This window comes from Desmodus rotundus, chromosome 7 (assembly GCF_022682495.2).
Source record: "Desmodus rotundus isolate HL8 chromosome 7, HLdesRot8A.1, whole genome shotgun sequence".
In the NCBI taxonomy this organism is placed as follows: domain Eukaryota; kingdom Metazoa; phylum Chordata; class Mammalia; order Chiroptera; family Phyllostomidae; genus Desmodus; species Desmodus rotundus.
In genome coordinates, this window is record NC_071393.1 from 46,889,134 (window position 1) to 46,908,340 (window position 19,207).

At 37.2% G+C, this 19,207-nt stretch overlaps 1 protein-coding gene and 1 pseudogene across 4 annotated transcripts in view; both read right to left on the reverse strand.

Annotated features, from left to right (window-relative positions):
- Positions 1-17,485, reverse strand: part of LOC112296552 (small ribosomal subunit protein eS1 pseudogene) — a 41,264-nt pseudogene extending 23,779 nt beyond the window's left edge.
- Positions 1-19,207, reverse strand: part of LRFN5 (leucine rich repeat and fibronectin type III domain containing 5) — a 268,158-nt gene that overhangs the window by 242,384 nt on the left and 6,567 nt on the right. The gene's annotated exons all lie outside the window — the stretch shown is intronic.

Here is a 19,207-nt window from a genome sequence, read left to right on the forward strand (position 1 = left end):
CAAGATCCTCAGACCTCATGAATAACTGCAAAAAAATTTTTTTGCAAATACGGAGACAATATAATCTTCCATATCTTCCATATCTTTATATAATAAATATACACACCTATGTATATGTATGTATACATGCACATGCATACACAAATGTGTAAATACCTTTTTAAAACATCTGGTGATGAATCTACCTTAACAATTGAATTGTAATAGTTACAGTCTAAATGAAAATGTGCAAGATTCAAAAGAGCAGCCCAGATATAACAAGCCAGTCCAACATGCATTATCACTCATCCATGGAACATGGGAAAAAGAGCCTGATGGATGAGATCCCACCTAACATGTTCCCAGAGTGCACTGGGCTTTCTGTGTCATACAGTCTCAGGTATGAACGCAACTCCGTAGCTTTACTGCTAATACTGGTACCATACACAGAATTGGTGCTCAACAAATTGAACCCATGAATTCCTAAGTATCTATCTCCCTGCTACTCTACTCATGCAACAGGGACAACAATCATATCCCATTGATATTATGCTCCATCTTTAGAGTCTACCACTATTTCTGGTACATATAGAGTGTTATCAATAAGTGTTGAATGAACGAATCAATTAAAGACGGAGAACTTCACAACAGAAAAAGAGGACCAGCTTATGCAGAAACAGAGGAGGATTGTTTTGTTTTTCGTATCCACTCGGATAAATGGTTTCACTGACACCTTAGTGAGAAAAGAAGTGAGAACTTGTTAAGAAGAAATAAGACGGTAAAAAGAAACTTAAAAGTGTAGTCAAAATTCAGGAACTCCAAGTTGAGAGACCAGATAGGCTTCCCCTTGACAGAACAGTCTACATAAACCTTTTGTACAACCATCAGACATTAACTTGGCAACTTTGAAATAACGTGTCAGTCAAGGGCCACTGAAACTATAATGCTAAACATATGTCCTGAGAAAATACTAATATTCTTATCTGCAATAAGTAAAATTAATTTCTATTATACAATATTCACAATTGCCAATTGCATAAATGGAAATGTATTTGAAGCGGGTAAAAATATATGAAATCTCAAGTGCTGTGCAAAGGGGTTTTTAACCTCATATTCTTTAATCAAGCCTCCGAAATCACAAGCCTGTTTTAAAAGCTGCAGAAAGTGTCACAAGACAGTAGTCACTAATGATCTATTCACTTATATAATTAACCGCATTCAAGTCTCTCTCTCTACTTAACACCAGTACAGATGGTCAGACAGATCAGTCTAGGGAGACCTTTGATCATGCCCTCGACTTCTTTGCCATTACTTTTGCATCACAAACATATTGCATATTGCAGTAAAGTGGAACTGTCGTTTCATTTATAAAAATTGGGATTTCATGAAGCCAATGAAAATGATGTCAAGTAGCTGCTAGAATCAAATGAGGACCTGGCATGGTGAAACGACTTTCTTTATACATGGGCAAAAGCATCTGTGAGAATGCTTCAAAACATATTGTTTTACTTGTCTAAAACATGAAGAAAGGCCCTTGGGAAAATGGTATCTTGAAAAAACAAAGCCCTACTTTTTTGTATATTTTATTTGTTTTTCTTTTCCTTGTTTTTTTTTTTCCACTGCCCCCAAAATATTAATCACCTGGAAGGAAGGAATAGAAAGTGATTGCCAGTAGGTAACATGTTTGGAGTTTCTTTTCAGAGAAATGAAGAAGTTCTAGAAATAGATAGTGGCAAATAGACTAAACACCACAAACTGTACAACGTGAAAGGGTGACATATAGTGTGTAAATTATATCTCAGTAAAAAGTGGAAAATAAAGGGGTAGGTTCAGGGGTGAGGGGTGGGGATGGCTGGGGCAGGGGTGGGCATGGTGGGGTGAAAATGGAGACAACTGTACTTGAACAACAATAAGAAAAAGTGGAAAATAAATTTAAAAAATTAACTTCCTTAGAGTTCTGTGATGAAAGTTAAATGTGAATTAAAAAGTACCCTTCTATGCTACTGATCAATATTATTTGAATATGTATAGGGGATGAGAAGATCTGAGTGTTTCTCTTGCTCTAGGAACACACTTATGTGCAGTTATAGTTTTGTTAAGTATGACATTAGCTTTCAAAAGTTTAGCTTCATTCTTCTGTACAAAATTCAAATTAAACTTTTATCTCTGTTAATGTGGAATTTGGTGGTACTTTTGGTCCATTATTAATTTTTACACTGGTCTGTTAACGAAGCCTCTTGTATCATTGTTTTGCTTCATTGTTTAATAAATTGAAGTAAATTTAAAAAGTTTTATGTTCAAATTATAAAAAAATTTAAAGAAAAGAATTCACTTTTTTTTCTCAATTTAATGACCAATCACTCATGTACACGGCAAACACTGCACTGGTGTCTGATAAAAAAATTTAAAAAAAAAAAGCACCAAACACTCAAAACTTCTGTTGAGGGGCAGCAGAGTGGGGCACCACAAAATGTCCTTTGAGGGGTTTGACTGTTTTAAGTTGGTTACTTCTAAGAAATAGGACACAGCAAAAATTTTTACCTCCTGCCTCACTGCCTAAAAGAATTTAGACTGTGGCCCTCTCCAGAAAGGGAGGTATCATCATAGATCACTACAGTTTAATAGGAACTAGTGCATGACAGGAAGAAGCAAGGCCTTTTTGGTTAAAGTTCTGTCTGTATCCCATTGTTTCAAGATTGCCCAGCATTTGTTTACTAAACATTAACTATTTTCATCCCCTTGTAAATTGCTTTCCTGCCCTTTGAACTCCCAAACAAGAAGCTACAAACCCCTCCCCTCTTTCTCCTCAGCTCAAGATGGCTCGTAAGCTTCAACTGCCTAATCTGTCCCCAGGTCCCATACTCTTCTAGAGCCCCTGGATCTACATATGCAATAAAATCGGTTATTTTCTCCTATAAATCTGACTCATGTCAACTGAGTTATTAGAGGAACCAGAAGAACTATGAGAGGGAAGAGGGGAACTTTCTCCCTCCCCTACACTATTTACAAGATCATGAAGTTATGAACTTACAGAGCCCAGAATGAAATACCCTTTATCTTGAAAGTCAGTTTCCTGTCATTCTAAATTAAATTGAATATTTAGGTTTAAGAAATACTTTCCAAAAAAAGTGCAATATAAGGCAGAACAGAAACTTCCTAGCAACTGTGAAATGCATTTTTGGGATTTCACACTGTGTTTAAAATTCCCACTTAGAAGTCAGACATATAGTTGTTTTTTTTATATACAATGAAAATGACATTTTGATGAGCTTAGTTGCTAAATTTTTTCAATTCACTGATAGAAAGTAAATTTGTAAATATTGCCCTCACCTATGTGGCTCAGTTGGTTGGGCATCGTCCGCAAAACTAAAAATTACCAGTTTGATTGCCAGTTTGATTCCAGTTTGGGTTGAGGGTTCAGTATGAGTATGCGTGGCAACTGATGATGTTTCTCACCCATATTAATATTTCTCTTGCTCTCTTTCTGCTTTCCTTCCCCTCCATCTAAATATAAATACATAAATAGATTTGCATATATCACTGATGTATCTGTTGACTTTTTGGGTTGGCTGAAAAGTTTATTTAGTTTTTTCCATAAAATAAAAGACTCATTTCTCATTTTCACCAGTAATTTATTGGTTTGAATATTTTGAGTATGTCGGCTATCTCCCACATGGTGTTACATTGATTGTTCTCCATTAATGTCTCAGTTTGATCGCCATCAGCTTCAACTGGTCTACCAGACTGTGGGGTATCACCCAGCAAGGATCTCCAGCACAAAACTTCACAAAACACTTTTGACATGTTCGATCAGCGCAGCACCTTCTTCATACACTGCATGAGTCTTCCTTTGCCTTTCAGTCGTGATTTTACCTTTTTTAAATAATAAAGCATAATGTGCCAAAAATGTTGCATATTTTCTTCCATCTTTAATATTAAAATGCTTACACAAAATTCACCAATTTTGATGGGTTTTTTTAATGCACACTGATATGACAGCTTTCACAATACAATCTAACAAAATTGTTTCAAATGAAGTTAAAGACAATTAAGCACTACTAAAGCCATCTTATGGAAAAAAACCAAACTTTTTGGCCAACCCAATGCAAACATTTATTAGTGTTATATGTACTAGATAACTGACTGCCATCGTTGAGAAATATTCATTTACAACTGTATTGATATATAACTATAATGGCTATTCAACCCTTACATGTAAGCTTTTAGCATTATCAATTATTATGTGTACAAGCTAGAAAATCTCAAAGTTTATAAAAGAATAAAATGTAAAATCATTTAGGCCTCCCACCAAGAGGAAACCACAATCTAACTTTTTTATGTGTATTCTTCTAAAAAAGTCAATTCATAAATATGTACTTATGTGCATCTGCATATATATATATGTATATATGTATGTATATTTTACACAGGGAATAACAATTACATCATCTTAATTTCCATTCTTATACAACCATATATTTTGGACTACTTTTTCAACAAAAACAGATCTATTTCACTTATATAAAGAGTACACAATATTCTGGTAAGAAACATGCTCACCATTAATGAATATTTTAGTTGTATACTATTTTGTAAGATAATTTTGCTATTACAAATCATACTGCAGTAAACTTTCTTGTAATATATATTTAATCTGTGTAACTATGAGATAAATTTCAAAGCCATTTCTTGATCTTATTAACCTTTAACATGTTGGAGTACAATACAGAGTGCTATATAAAGAAAAGCACTCTGTAATTATACAGTCCCCTCTGGTTCATTAATGTGTCTCTAAATACCCAACATTTAATCAGGATGAAGTTAGTAAAGCAAACATGTCCTAGAAAAATATGAATGAAATACTTGAAAAAAGTATAACCTTAGAATCACTTCATTAAAAAGTCAATTGGTGACTGATTAACCTGTAATTAAGATATTTTATCAGGAATTAGTCAACTGAATCAGGAGGGGCATTCTTTATTGATTTAAACAAAGCAACAAAAGAGGTGCGTGTGAACTGTGAGAGAACCGACATTAAAAGGTATCATGGTTGAGTTGTTCCTTTGGTTTTTATTTTGTTGATGTACTTGTTTCTTTAGTAAGACTCTACCCTGCAATTAAGGTTCCCGGCAGTAATACAGAGTAACGGTTAGTTCAGAATACAACGACGGCTTAATCAAAATGTCACTCTCTTCTGTCACTGGTTACACTTCAAAAAGCTCACGGTTACCTCAATTAAGTGAGTCTTCACAGAACTTTGTAGATTTTGTGTGGCCTCATGCAATGGCAATGAGTGCCCCACTCAAACTGAAAAACACAGCGAAGGAAGTAATGGTCTCTCTGTGTTAATGCTGAGTTCATTATCATCACTTCTAAGATTAAAATTGTATTCTAGTAGGAAGTTAGAAAAGAAGTTGATAGCAAAATGTAGGCTTATTCCTATCAAAAAATTAGTATGCTGACCTAAGTGCCCATCAGCAAATGAATGGATCAGAAAACTATGGTACATTTACACAATGGAATTCTACACAGCAGAGAGAAAGAAGGAGCTTATACCCTTTGCAACAGCATGGATGGAACTGGAGAGCATTATGCTAAGTGAAATAAGCCAGGCGGTGAGGGACAAATACCATATGATCTCACCTTTAACTGGAACATAATCAACAGAAGAAAAAAGCAAACAAAATATAACCAGAGACATTGAAGTTAAGAACAATCTAACAATAGCCAGAGGGGAGGGGGGAGGAGATAGTGGGGAGAGGGGTTTACAGGAGCTACTATACAGGACACATGGACAAAATCAAGGGGGAGGGTGGAAGCAAGGGAGGGAGGTGGGTTTGGCTGGGGTGGGGTGGAGGGATGGGGAGAAAATGCAGACAACTGTAATTGAATAAAAATAAAAATTAAAAAAAAATAGTGTGGCTTCCAGAAATGGGTAAACCCTAAAGAAGAATGTTATATTGGAGAAGACTCAAATGATCAAAAACCCAGTGCAAAAGCTACAGCAATTATTCTGGCATTTGCATGATCTCTGTGGTAGAAACAAAAAGACAGAAAGCTATCTTAGACTTTTAAAAAATTATCTTTAAATTCAGTTATTATCATTTTTATCTGTTATACCTTTACTACATTTTCTTTTCCCTTTTTTAATTTATATTTTAGTGATTGTGCTCTTACAGTCATCCTGATTTTTCCCCCTTGGCCCCCCTCCACCCAGCAGCACCTACTCCCTCAGGCAATCCCCTCACCATTGTTCATGCCCATGGGTCATGCATGTAAGTGCTTTGGCTGCTCCATTTCCTACACTGTACTTTACATCCCCATGGCTACTCTGTAACTACCTGTTTGTACTTCTTAATCCCCTCACCTCTTCACCCATCCCCACACCCCTCTCCCACCAGGCAACCATCATAATGCTCTGTATCCATGATTCTGTCTCTGTTCTTCTTGTTTGCTTAGTTTGTTTTTTAGATTCGATTGTAGATAGGTTTGTACTTTTTGCCACTTTATTGTTCATAGCTTTGATCTTCTTTTTCTTAAATTAAGTTCCTTTAACATTTCATAATAATGGTTTGGTGATGATGCACTCCCTTTAGTTTTTTCTTGTCTGGGAAGCTCTTTATCTGCCCTTCAATTCTAAATGATAGCTTTGGTGGGTATAGCAATCTTGGCTACTTTTCATAACTTTGAATATTTCTTGCCAATCCCTTCTTGCCTGCAAAGTTTCTTTTCAGTAATCAGTTGACAGTCTTGTGGGAACTCCCCTATAAGTAACTAACTTCTCACTTGCTCCTTTTAAGATTCTCTCTTTCTCTTTAACCTCTGGCATTTTAATAATGATGTGTCTTGGAGTGGGCCTCTTTGCACCCATCTTGTTTGGGACTCTCTGTGCTTCCTGGACTTGCATGTTTATTTCCTTCACCAAATTATGGAAGTTTTCTTTCATTTTTTTTCAAATAGAGTTCCAATTTCTTGCTCTCTCTCTTCTCCTTCTGATACCCTTATGATGAGAATGTTGGACCTCTTGAAATTGTCCCAGAGGCTACTTACACTGTCCTCATTTTTTTGGATTCTTTTTTCTTTTTTTTGCTCTGATTGGTTGTTTTTTGCTTCCTTATGTTCCATATCATGATTTGATTCCTGGCTTCATCCACTCTACTGTTGTTTCCCTGTGAATTGTTCTTTATTTCAATTAGTGTATCCTTAGTTTCTGACTGGATCTTTTTTTATGTTGTTGAGGTCCTCACTAAGTTCCTTGACTATCTTTATGACCAGTGTTTTGAACACTGCATCTGATTGCATATTTCCACTTCATTTATCTCTTTTTCTAGAGTTTTTCATCTGCTCTTTCATTTGGGCCATGTTTCTTTGTCTCTTCATATCGGCAACCTCCCTGTGTTTGTTTCTATGTGTTAGGTAGAGCTGCTTTGACTCCGTGTCTTGGTAATGTTTTCTAATATAGTAGGTGTCCTGTAGGGTCCAGTGGCACAGCCTCCCCTATCACCCTAGCTGGGTACTGGAGGTGTGCCCTTTTTGTGGGCTGAGTACACACTCCTCTTGTACTTAAGCCTTGGTTGCTGTTGACAGATCAATGGGAGCGATTTACCCAGCTGTCAGCTGCAAGGATTAGCTGTGGCCACTAACCACCAACCTCCACCCTCCTTGGAGGATCAGCTGTGCAGGGGCAAAGTGGAGGTGCTGTGTTGTGGTCTGTAGCTGGCCCTGGGGCTTCCTGGGAAGTACAGGCCAATGTCAGCCCCATCTGTGTTTTGCCTGGGCCATCCTGCCTGAGCTATAAAGCAATCTGAGATGGATGATACTTGTGCTGGGCTTGGAGATTCCCAGGCAAAGCCAATCTGTGAATCTAGGTTGGCTGCTGCTAGTTCCAGGTTCACTGAGTCTAGCTGTTTCTTGTTTGATAGGATTTAGGAAGTTGTGAAGCATGAGCCCAGACCAGTCATTCATATGTAAAAGCAGCTTGGGTGGGTTGGAGTTTCTGGGGATCTCCAAGGTGGGTCAAAGAATCTTAGCCAGGCTGACAGAGTCTCAGATATGGCACCAGCTTGCCAGCTCTGTGCAGGAAGGGTTTAGAGAAAGGAAATGGCCTCTGCCCACCTTCGTGCCAGCCACTTCAGTTACTGCCTGTATACCACAGGTGCCTTTCAAGCTGCCACCCCAGTACCAGAGCTCAGAGGGAGTGGGTCTGATTAGGTGAGTCCATGTGTGGGTTCTTTAGGATGCACTGCTTGGGGCTCCAAAAGTTTCTTCCTCTGACTAAGTCCCCTCTGGTTTTTGCAGCCAGAGGTTGTGGAGCCTTATCTTCCTGACACTGGGACACTAGACTGGAGGGGTCCGACTGGAGGGGTCCAACTGGAGCTGGAACTCCTCGCTCCTGAGATATCCCTCCTGAATTATTATCCACCACATGTGGGTGTGGGACCAGCCCATTCTGCATCTGCACCCTTCCTACCAGTCTGGATAGGTGTGGTTTCTTTAATTCTGTAGTTGTCAGACTTCCATTCAACTCGATTTCTGATGGTCCTGAGCGATGGACGTTCTATATCGCAATTGTAATTCTGATGTGCTTTTGTGAAGAGGTGAGCCTTGTCTCATTATATTTTCAAGTGACTAGAAAATGATTTTCTACACCATTTAGGTTAAAATTTATTCATTCTTTTTTAAGTGTGATAATTACAAACAGTATAATATATAGTCTATATATAAATATTTTATTTTTTAAAAAATAAATACACCTATGTAGATGTTTATATTTACACATGTATGTACGTGTACACACAGAGACACACACACACACACACATATACAGGCATACCTCAGAGATACTGTGCATTTGGTTCTACACCACAGCAACAAAGTGAATATTGCAATAAAGTGAATCACATGAAATTTTTCATTTCCCAGTTAATAAAAATTATGCTTACACTATACTATAGTCTATTAAATGTGAAATAGCATTATGTCTAAAAAATGTCCATACCTTAATTAAAAATGCTTTATTGCTAAAAAATGCTAACAATCATCAAAGCCTTTGGTAAGTCGTAACCTCTTTCGGTAGAGGATCTTGCTCTGAATTTGCAAGAAATGCAAAACATAGTATTAGTGAGGCTCATAAAGTGAAGCACAATTAAGTGGGACACGCCTGTATATATAGTCTCACTGTTCTATTACAGCGTGAAGATTAATAAAGAGAAGCCTCATTTCATTTGGAGTTGGGAGGGCCTCTCAAACTCTAACACGCACTCCAGAAAGGAAGTGACTGTACTCTCCATACCCAACAGGAAGAAGTTTCTGTACCTCATTACTCCAGCAGGAAGAATGAGGATCTTCTCCTGGCCTGGCAACCCCCCAACCAATGAAAAGCCACTAACTTCCAACTCCCACCTTCCTCCAAAGGCCCCTTTGTTTGCAAAAACTTCTCTGAACTCCCCCTCTCCTCTATAAAGCAACATTCCTCTCCTTTGTTTTCTGGATTTGCAGGTGACTAGCCAGTGGAGCAAATATCCTGAATTGCAATTCTTTATTGTCCTTGAATAAACCCATTTTCCTAGCCAAATATCTGGTTATCTATTTGTTTAAGGTCAATGATGGTAGGGTGCTAACTTCTCCAAGAGACAGATACACTTTTCTTTGTAGCTAAATTATATTAGATCTACTCATTTCAAATACTTTATGGTAAGACTAAGGCTGGACCACTTTTAATTTGTTTAAGAAGTCTTTAAGTAGTGAAAAGATGCAGAATTTACCACCCCAAAATATGCCCTTTTGGTTTAAGGATTACTTTCTGCTGATTATTTTTAGGAGAATTTCCATTTGTAAGAATGTCTTCCTCTCTGTACCAGGAAGAGGATGATGAAATGTCTAGAAACTTTACAATGGAGAGACACTTAAATCTGTATAACTACCAGATTCAAGTGCTTTGTTTGATTATGTCCCATAATTCCTCCCTCACCCTCTCCCCTCCCACATCTTCTTTTGTCTTTAGCTGGACATGGTATTTACCAGGGGGACCAAAAAAACCCAAGATTTATTTATAAAAAATTGTGTATTTATTCTTACATGCTTAAACTTGAATCATCTTCAAAGTGCTCTCCATTTAATCCAATAGACCTATTGACATGTTTTTTCTACTGCTCAAAACAGTTTTTAAACTTATTGACTTTGATGATAAATTTAGTGCTTCTTCCATTTTTGTTTCACCTCTTCCACATTGGCAAGACATTTCCCTTTGAGGATTGTTTTTCATCTGCGGAAACAAAAAAAGTTGCTTGGGGAGAGATTGAGTGAACAGGGAGAGTGAGGAGTGGGATCATGCCATTTTGGTCAAAAACTGCTGAACACTCAGCACAGTGTGGGAAGGTGCACTTATTATTCACCCATCACAAAATGTGCAAAACATCGAGAGTCTCCAAAAAATTTCACTGAAGCCCAGTGCAGCCTCTCACAACAACAGTAGCTGGTTCACTGATACAGATGGGTTCCTAGGACACTCACCTAGTGGGAAAAGCCTCTAGCACAAGGGTCCTGCCCTTCAGAAAATAATTCTGTTTTTCTTTGTGTCCTCCCTGGTAAGGTGAGGGCTTGGGCCACTTTGGGGAGTTACTCAGTTTTCCTGGATATCTTCCATATATACAAGAGACATATGCATTATTAAGCTTCCATTTGTTTTTTCTTTGTTATTCTGTTCTTTTATCACAAGGGTGGGGATCTCAGCCAAAAAATTAGATAGGTAGAAAGAAAATTATTTTATTCCTCTACAGCAGGAAACACTGATTATCAAGGAAAATATTAAAATTTCACTAAAGTTATATAGGTTTTATAATTCCACATGGAGAACTAGAGAGTGACTTTTCATGGAAAATAATTCTGAAATAAAAAGGGAAAGAGAGACAGAAGGATAGAAAGAGGACAGGATGAAGGAAGAGATAAATAAACCAAAATGCTGTTTGATTCCTTCTAACCAAGTTCCATGTTTAGAAATGTTAACAGAACACCAAACAACTAGGGTTGAAGAGAACCAGTGAAAGACCTTTGTTCAGACTGTCAGAAAGCAGTTCACCCCTCTCCCCACCCTCTCTTTTCATTCTCCCTCTCTTCTTTGTGTTTCTCCTTCTGCCTTTGGCTTTAGTGGTGTGATCACGTGAAACCATGGTGATCTACCCTTCCACCTCTGAAAAAAATAATTAACAGAGAGAAAGACAACTGAAAGTTGGATCCCAATTTTTCAATTACTTCAACCCTGAATCAAGCTTTACCTGCAGCTTGATTCATGCTATCGGCTATGTGAACTAAAAAATTCCTTTGTGGTTGAGCCAATTTGGGTTTGGGTTTTCCACCTATAGGTAAATGAGTCCCAAGTAACACAACCCTGTGTTCCAGGCTTAACCCAAGGTGTTAAAACCAAAAACCTTATGCTGCAGAATGCTGTAATACAACCTGGACTCAGACAAGCTTAGGACCACCACATCACTCCATTCGTCCCACTCTTTTAACATTATTCAACGGCAGGTCTCAACTCTTCCTTGGGCCACTCTATAATCAATATACGATTTCCACTTACAATGGTAAATCATATCTTTACATTGTTTTTGATAGCACCAATTCAGCAAGAAAGAAAGTAGCTCCGTTTAAACTCAGCTCACTCACATGGGTTTTCCCCACCCAAGAAGTGCCGAATCTCACAAAACCTATTACCCCATCCAGGAAAATTTTGTAATATGGGCTTTGAATCAGTTTGAAAGAGTTGATACTTCCGATTCCCAATATGGATTGTCTTTTTTTAAAGAGAATAGGTGGACAGACAGATACGCAAAATCTTCACAATGACACTATAATGTTGCACTGTTTTCCAAGGGCTTCTTTTACATATATTTCACACCTAATGATTTTTATTTTCTTTCCATGGAGTCCCCAAATGTTAAAATTATAATGTAAACACCTATATACAGGAAGTGACTATAGAAAGTGAAACATTTCTGTTCAATGGGCTGTAAAGGCCATTCCAGAACCTGTATTTGTCAACGAATGTACACGTCCATATTCAAACAACACCTGAGTGTACATTTTGTGCGAAGCATGATTTCACTGAAATTCCGTTTTCCTTTAAAATTGCCCTTGAATCTGCTTTCTTCCTTTAACATATATAATTTAGAAACAATCATTTATTCCACGTTTTCAATTGTAATACTGTAGATATTGCCTAAGATGGAAGAAATGATTTCCTCACACACGCTAGAAAAATGTGGTCATTAATTACAAAAATTGACTCATCCATTTATTTTGATCCCAATAAAACAGCTATATACTCATATAGGTACTAGATAAATATTTTAATTTTCAAATTGGAAAAGTATTCAAAAAAGTACTAGAACTATTAAAGAGATTACCATGAAGTACAAAAAGAGCTCTTGGCACAAATTAGTCTAAAGAACTATAAAATCAATTTTTCCAGACAGAATTAAAAGGAAGTTACTCATTTTCTCCAGAATTTGATGAACGTATAACGTCATATAAAAAGCAAATTTGCCATAAAGCTAATGGTGCACAAACAGGCCCTTTCCAAGGCATCTCACCTAATTCTGCATTTTTAATTTTTGTCAAAAGCTCCACCCAACTGTATAATTTTAAAACTCTAAACAAGCTGAATTGAAACTACCTATTAGATAATTTTTTTAATAATGATTATCTTCAGTTTTCCTAATCATTTTCTAAAGGCCATGCATTATTTGAGATGTTTCTTTTAAGATATGACTCCAGGTAGTTGACCTATATTTAGTTACTCTAGATCCTTTCTTGTTATTAATTTCTTTAAAAATTAAAGAAATACTTTTCTTTCCCAATGAGTGTTGTTGATATTCAGCCCTCTATTGTCTTAGAAGACTTCTTCAATCTTGGGGCCTCTGCAGAGTAAAGTAAAAAGTGATTTTCAAGCTGACAATCTACTCAGACCAATTATTACACTCTGATATATAAAATGTAAGGATATATATTTTGCTAGTGCTGTTTAACATTCTATTACTTGCCAGTCACTATGTGAAGTCCTGAGAAGCATTATTTCACTTATGCCTCATAACAGGCAATTGGGACATCAACATTAGACTTAGTTTTCAGATGAGAAAATTGACAGTTTTCATGCTAAGAAAATTAATGTTAATGTATATTGCAGCATGCAGTAATTGGAATCTATACTTGGTTATTTTGGAATTCACTAGTAGAAACTTCAAATGACTACCACAATATATGTTACCTTACTTATATTAAACTCTAAATCTACATTATGAGAAGCCAGAGAAAAAGTAAATAAAATACTTCATTTTCAATATATTTCAAGAAGACTTTCAAATCCATAAAAATAATGTTGGTAGAAAATATTCTATGATATGCATTCCCATGAAACCCCTCAAAAATGTGTTTCCTTACTCAAAGTAAAAGCACTGAATTTGATTGTATTTATTTTGTAATTATGTACTTTTTTGCAAATAAATAATAATCAGAATGTTAGAAAAATATTATAATTGTACTACTCCATGGCCTACATCCTATACCTTATTATACCTGTAACAGTATGCCAAATTCCTACAGATTAATTTGATATATAAATGAGACATTATTAAATAAAACAAGGTATGCAGGAAGTCCCAGAATAAAGTAATTGTGCAATCTAGATTTAATTTACAGAAGAAATGAATAGTAAATATGAGTCACTGAAACGTAATTAGAGAGTAAAATGCAATCTTGAAATGGAAAAATATCACTCTGAACTAAACCAAGCCCAAATGCAACTGGGAAAAATACACACAAATTCTTCCTTGGGCTTTAGGTGAATGGCATGATCCATTGCATAAGAGAATCACTCTCTCAGGGAAGCTTCTATAACGCAGTAATAAGTGGGCAGAGAAGAAAACAGGTGAATCAAAATTACATTCAGATATATTAGGAGATATCTTAGGAGAAAGCATTTTGAGGAAATTGGAGACATTTGAGGAACCAGCAAATACTCCCAAAGGTTTAAGAAAATAATACATTCTTCTTCAAAAATCCATGTATCCATGGATGTACAGGCAGCATGTCTAAATACAGTAAATATTTAACATATATTTTATGAAAATATTTTAAAATGGAGGCAGGGTTGTCTTCCAAAATAGGCACCGTGGGTGGCTATGTCCCATTACCCAAGGGGGATATCTCAATTACTTATTCCTACGTTATAAATTAATGGCCTAAAGTAACAACCCTTTTATATCTTCATGATCTGTGGGTCATCAGTTTAAGGTGGTTCTTCTGTTGGTCCAATCTGGGGTCACGCATGGGACCATAATTGCTGGAAGCTCAATTGTGTCTGAATGGTAGAAGGTGGCCTCATGCACAGGTCCTGCCATTGGTGGAGGCTGCCAGCGGGGCCACTGTCTCCAGCAGCGAAACTTGGGCTTCTTCACATGATGTTAACGTTTTCCAGGAGGGCAAGAGCAGAGGATGTGTGGTCTTAGCTTAGATGTCAGACCACGTTACTCTTGTCACACCTATTGTCCAAAGCAAGTAGAAAGCCAGTCCTGATTCAAGGAAAAGGGAGACAGATACCTACTCTGGATGAGAAGACATTCAATGAATTTGAGGGCATTTTGAATGTTCCAGTGGAGGTAAGAAAGTAAATAACAGCTGGTAACACATCACATGGATTAATCTAGAAGTGGTCTGTTCTGGCAAAGATATGTCTAGAATTAGCCATGAGATTTCAACGGTCAGGCCTCTCTGTCATTACAGTAATAGAGAAATCTGAAATAGAGGTGACAATATGAGTTTTTATTTGACTTTTTTCTGGCCTTGGCCCAAAGGGAGGAGGTGACTAGGGGTAAAGCCTGAAACCCTCAGTAAGGCTGCAACATCAGCCTGCATAAACTCCATGGCAAAGGGGGTGAGAGGGGACTGGAATACAGAGAGAGCCCAATCAGACACATGTAAAGGTTTTAATGAGAGTGTGCTCTCCAAGTTCCATCCAATCTTACCATTCAAAGAATTCTCTGATCCTTAAGCACTTGGAAAAGTGCTCAAGGGAACATTTATTTATTAATCACCTAAGACGTATCAGCCAGTTTACAATGACTTGCAAGCCCCTTTCGCAAAGGAGAATTGGTAGTTAGAGTAAATCACCGAACATCACACAGTCTAGTTTAGAAAAAACAAAAACAAAAACACAAGAACAAAACAAAACAACCAAAAGCCAGTATATTCTTATATTCCAGAATCAGGATTCAACACTTCCTCGTCAGCTAGAGAATCCCCCAATGGATAACCACAAAGTCTTTCATAAATTTCTAAATATAAAGCATGGATTTCATAAAGTACCATAAAGAGGAAAGAAATTAAGAATGAGGTGCATATTCAGAGGATGGCCATCCACTTTGAAGGAGGTTAAAAACACATTTATGAAATAATCAACAAAAAACAGCCACAAGACATAGGAAAAGGGGGAAATCTAAGTATGGTAGTCATAGCATCTTCTTTAGAATCAGAAAAACTTGGATTTGAATTTTAGCCCTATCCTCTATTAGTCATATAATTATGGACTGGTAAATTAACTGCCCTCAGCCCCAACTTATTCCTCTAAAAATATCGATAAGCATGTCTGAGCTGTACAGTTACTCCATGGATTAGAGGAAAGTGAAAACCATCAGTGCCTGCCTAGCACAGGGTACATTCTCAGGAAATGAAGAAGATTCTGCTGCTGCTGACCCTCATCTATTCCACATCATTCAATGAACACTTATCAGCATCTCCCATGCTTTCCACGTAAAGTACTTGGTGGAAAACTCACGCGCTTTCGTTGGTGGAGCAGGTCGTAGAACTTTATTCATCCTCAGGCTCTTACTTTCACAAGCTATCTAACAGTCTTGTTATTTTGTTAATAAGTTCCTACTAGTGAGTTCAAAAAGGAAAACAGGCCCATTAAGAAAAGTTAGGTAGAACAGAACAAGGACAAATCAAAGGAAACTCATACACAGAAGATAGACGGGAAAGAAAAGTTGGGGAAAATTTGGTTTCAGTACAAACTGTCTTAAACATGTCACGGGTTGGTCCCTGGGAGCATTTTGTAATCACTAACGTACAATAAAGACCTGAAGTCATTAAAGAATGATAACTATGTTTAGAATTAGTGTGTCAATTTTAATAATGTAGCACTTACATTAAAAGTAAAATTAAAAAAAAACATTTTAAACATAATGCCTAAAAAGAATAATAGTCCAGATTATGAAGAACGTTGATAACTAAAAGACCCATTCTGAAAGTATGCCCTATAAAGGGAGTTTTATTGTCATTTCCTTCTGTATTCAAATTATTTTTCCCCTTGTGAGTAATGGGGCAACTTCATACGGAGGCTAGAGAAGCTGCTGAGTGTTATTGTCAATTTTATCCAGAAATGGAGGAGTTAACACAAATTAAGTATCATATAGCCTTAAGAGTAAATTCAAAGGCAAAGATGTGAGAATGTCATCGATACTGACTGAGGCCTAGGGTTGCCCTTCGGAAAGAATATCTGTTTCTCACTCTCAGCTGCAGCTTCCTCAGAGTGGCATCTATGCCTTTTGGCATTTGTGCCTCAAAGGAAAAATGGTGAGCAGAATTTCAGCATGTGTTAAATTCTGAATAAATGTTTGTTGAAGGAATCAAAGAACAGGCCTGAGTCATTATTATCTAGATCAGACAGCCCATGAGGCAGGCACCCCATCACCTTAGGATGAGGTAAAATCTACTAATCTTACCTTGTTCTGTTTCATTTTCATATTTAGTAGGAACAACATTATTACAATTTATGTGAGTTTTCTTTCAATATTTAGTAGAAAAGATTTAAGTAATTTCATCATATAAGCAAATCATCATGTCAATACTGAGAAAGTAGTCTCAGGTATGAACCTCGAGAAGATTCATTTGATGTGAACCCTGAGAAGAAATCTATCTGTTAAGATGGACTCTCCATGGTCAACCAAAAGCCCAAGTTTGATGAATAGTAAGAGTCTAGCAGTGATTTGCTGGCAGGGGTTCCACCCATATACCAGGAAGAACCTCAGACTGCGCTCAGCTTCCTGCAATATGCCTCACTTGTTTACAAAGTTTGAGTCAACCTTTATAGGAAAACACTCATTTTGTTTTTGTACCAACAGACTGAGACATGCCCTGTCCAGTCAGAACTGCACAACTGAGAAATTTCATTTAAATAAAATGAAACTGATTGAGAACCTGGGCAGGAACTTCTGCTGTAAAAGATGACCTCCCTAATTTAGGTTGTTACCTGAATCTGTGTCTCCTGGGCTGTATGTCATTTTTGACCAAATAAATGCCTGTTATTCTTTATTATAGTCTAAAATTACTTTTGGTTTACACAATACCTTACTAGTGCTTTAGACTCAGAATGGAAACTACCCTTAATCTTGTGTCCAAACTTGGACTGACGAGTTGCAGCATCCCAGAGGCATGTTAAGGCCTCTAAGGTCATGTCCAGTCTCAAAAGGTAAATAGTAATTGATTAAGTAGTAATAGTGACATGAGTGCCGATGGAGAGTTACAGCACGTACCTGCTTTCTCTGTTGCAAAAACAAGGAAATAATGACCCTGCTCAACTCGACACTAGTTATCCCATGGAGTTTGTTGGAACAGGTACCACAGCTCAATGAAAAGTGAGGCAAAAACCTGAAGTCCCTCTAGAAGAGAGTGTAGATGAAGAGAATATAGCTAAAATTTATTGAGTGTAAAATGTAATAAGGGTTTGAAATCATGACCACTTTGGATCCAGAGTTATATTCATCGAAAACAGAGCAATCATGGGTTGGCGATCTCAAGTATCTCATTTTAAGTGTCTGAGATACTGTCATTGGAGATTAGACTTATCGTGTGCCCCTCCCTCCATATGGAAATTATTTACGAGCCACAGGATGACAGATTTTAGGCTCAACACCAGAAAGAAATTGCATACTATGCCTATTCAAAAATGGAATATTCTCCTCTAGGTGGAGTGATTTTAGAATCACTGAAGGTACTAAAGCTTAGTCAAGATGACCAATTGGCAGGAATGCTTTAGAGAAAATTTTAGTGAATATATATCAGAATAACACCGAAGTTTCACAACACCAGACCCAGCAAGGGTTAAAACGAATTTAAAATCTAATGCCTTGGACAAGTCTTGCACTCTCCAGTGTACCAGAGATCCTGGAGCCTGCGATTTCTTAGACCCAGTCAGGTTTCCAGCTTTGCATCTTCTGCTTCATGTCTGGAGATCCTGGACTAGGTGACCCCTGATTTGGCTTTAGCATTCCTTGGAACCCTGGGAGTCTATGACCCTCCAAGGATAGACCTTTAAGTCATCCATTTACTACGTCCTTTAGTTTCCTCCTTTACTTTCATGACAGCTAGTGCTAAGATGATGATGATGATGATGATGATGATGATGATGATGATGGTAGGTAAGTATTTTTTTTTATTATTAGCTTCATTTTAGAGGTGAGGACACTAAGTCTCAGAGAGGTTATTAGACTTGCTCAAGGTTACACAGCCCTGAAACACAAGTCTATGAAATCCCCAAGTTTGAGCTTCTAACTACTGCACATATCATCCTCCACAACACAAAATTATGATTTCCTGATTTCCTCTCTCTCTCCTACTCAAAAGCACAAAATATCAACATGGAATTAAATATATCAGTTACTCTCAAGCTTATGAATTTGTTTATATCTTTCATGTCACTAAGAAAGTAGGTTCCTTGAGGTCAGGATCCAGTGCCTACTTATATGTTGTGAAAGTGCCTAACATTAGAACAATCAACATGTGGCAAGTACCCTCCCTAATTCCTATAAACAACCCCAAATTTTCAAAGTCTAGGTAGGCACATTTCCACTAAATGAGGGATTTCAAACTAAAGTATCTGTAAATATTAGTGATACAATGACCTCTGTCCATGTGCAACAAAGCATCCACGCCCCTCAGTGCTGTGGTCAATGTTGCCACACAAACTGCATGCACTTCGATGTTGCTGTGCAAATGCCTTAGCAGTAATAAAACACGTGCACATAAATCATTTCATAACCTATTTTTCACACCATGGGAAAAATAACAAAAATAGTTAATTACTGAGAACTATACCACAGCCTGTACTTCTAAAGGAAAGAGAGAAAGTTCGTTTTTATGGTTCCAGAGTTGATATGTTTTCACTAGGAAATCACTT